The sequence below is a fragment of the Saccopteryx bilineata genome, chromosome 6 (assembly GCF_036850765.1).
Source record: "Saccopteryx bilineata isolate mSacBil1 chromosome 6, mSacBil1_pri_phased_curated, whole genome shotgun sequence".
Lineage (NCBI taxonomy): Eukaryota > Metazoa > Chordata > Mammalia > Chiroptera > Emballonuridae > Saccopteryx > Saccopteryx bilineata.
The window spans coordinates 143,299,573-143,302,084 of NC_089495.1; positions in this window are offsets into that span (position 1 = coordinate 143,299,573).

Sequence of the window (2,512 nt, forward strand, 5' to 3'; positions counted from 1 at the left end):
CATTCTTATTGAGAACAATATAACAATCTGACTTCTGTTTTGGCCTTTAAATTCTTTTGTCTCTTCCAACAAAGTGTGAAATATGCACTTCCCAGCCATCAGACAACAGCCCCAGACAATGTAGAAACAATAACAAACTAGGCCAGAGGCAGGCAGGGCTCGGAGCGCCTGGACCCCAGCCCCCTGAGGTCCCAGGGAACATCCCAAACAAGTAGCTGTCAACAATCGCCTGGTTACAATGGGCAGCAACGTTTCTGGTTGTGGTCTACAGTCAAGGAAGGTGTGATAGCAAAGTTGTCCCTTACCTGCTCCCAGGTACCTTACTCCCCCAGTTATGTTATTACAGATGGGCTGCCGGGCAGCACCCAAGCCCTTCAGGCTGAGTCGGCTGAAGTCTGATCCCTCCTCGGAAGATTTCCCTCCTCCGTCTGTTTGCCACACAATAGACAGAGTGCTAGTTTAGAACATAACTCATTTCTCCAAAGAAGATTGGCAAATGTTCAAAAAAACACACGAAAAGATGTTCCACATCATGCCAGGACACAAACGCCCGGACCACTGAGGTCCAGGGGCTGTCACTTGCTCACAGACATCCCCAGCCTTGGACACTGGACTCTGGACATGACCACAGCCACCAGCCCGGCAGCCAATTCTGCCCAGGAACCCCATCTGCTGTTTTTCCCTACCCCCCTCCATTACCACCAGAGAGTGTCCCCACTTCCTGCATCACCGCTCTGAGTCAGACTTAGGCAGCTCACATGATGGTGACGGCCAGCACACCAGGCCTGCAAAGTCAAGACCAGCTTGAATCATGGACGTGGGTTCTGCCCCCACCAAGACTCATGGGTGGCTAACATAGAGAAAGGGGGTTCAGATTTTTTAGCCAAAGAGAATGACAAATGTGCACCCAACCTCATTACTAGCACACACTGTATATGAGACCCGACCCCGGGGGTCCCAAAGATGAAGAAAGCACTCTTGTGTGGACAGGCCAGGACCTGAGTTCTGAACCCAGATCACCCCTCACTGGCCCTTCAAACACCTCGGCAAAGAGAATAGGAGCAGGCTCGTCAGATCACAAAATGGAAGCCCAGCCATTGGCAAGGATGTGTCAGAGGTCACAGAGATCATGAATAAAAGCTGGTTCTTGTCCTCGGAATTTGGATTCTAACCCAAAGTTCTTTCTAGTACATGGAGACCGGGCCACTGAGGGAAACAAGGCCTCTCTCAGAACCCAGTCCGCCTGTCTGACACTTGCTCTGGGCTGGGGAGGTGGGTGCGTGGAATGAGCTTCCGGTCCGATCAGAGACGCAAGGCAAGTAAGTGTTCTGTGCGGTTATTGTGCCTGATCTGAATCTGACTCTTGTCTGCGCCGCTCCCGGGAGGACGAGTGTGGGAGTGCAGCGAGCTGGGGGCAGAATTCAAGAATGCCCATTCTCTCCGCAGGGTGGGCAGCAGATGGGGCCTTGTGCGTCGGTTGGGCTCCTTGAGGACCTTGGAGGGCATTTCTCCCGGGCAACAGCTGGTGGCATCTTTGGCATGGTGGGGCCTCAGCTGACTCTGGGTTCAAACCACAGAATCTCTTGACTCATAACATAGGGGTAGGGCCACAGGCAGGGCGTCACTTGTACCCTGGCTTGTGGTCAGTTTCCTGAGGTCACTCAAATGCATCAGGGATGTCCCAGCCCTGCACCATGGACCCTTGGGAGGAAAAGCACCCCACAAAGGAGTGGCTGGTCCGCACTCCTCGGCCCTGGCATGGCTTACCTTGTCTGCCTGCCTGCCTGAGACATAAAGAAACTCCTGGGGCAACTTGAGCTGTGAGCCGGAAGGGAGCGTTGGTCCGGGGAAGAGCACTGTGCTTGGAGTTCCACGGCTCCAAGACCAGCTCCAGATCTGCAGTATAGAGTACAACCCTGGGCAAGTCACTTAGCTGAGCTAAGCCTCGATTTTCTTTCCTTTCAGATGGGATGACAGAATTGGGAGGAATGACAGAGCTTGCAGATGAGAGAGCTTAACAACATGCGGTCCATCATAGGTCCCTAGTGAATGTGGAAGGCGTGAATGAGGGGATGTGGCGACCCATGCAGCCGTGGGCCCGGGAAGCGTGTGAGTGAAGGAGGGCAGAATGGAGAGAATCAGCAGTACCACGTTGCAGTTTGTGAGCGACCTTAGCTACCTCTTCCATCGACATCGCTGGAAAGGTAGGAAGACAGGCCTGGAGACAAAAGGGAATTTTCCGGAGTTATGTGGTGACTGAGTCCCAGCCCCAGCACCCCATTCTCTTCTTAATCTTGCTGGGTTCCACTCCAGCTTGTCACCTTCAAACACACCACAGAGGCCCCTGGTAAGATGGAAAACACGGGCTTTCCAACCCATCAGTCTTGGATTTGGTCCCTAGCTGGGGAGGGGGATTCAAGGTCATTTAGCTGTGTGGGCTTCAGTTTCTCTTACCCATAAGATGGAGACAGTAATGCCAACCTCTGGGAAGATTAAATGTCCGGCTCATGGA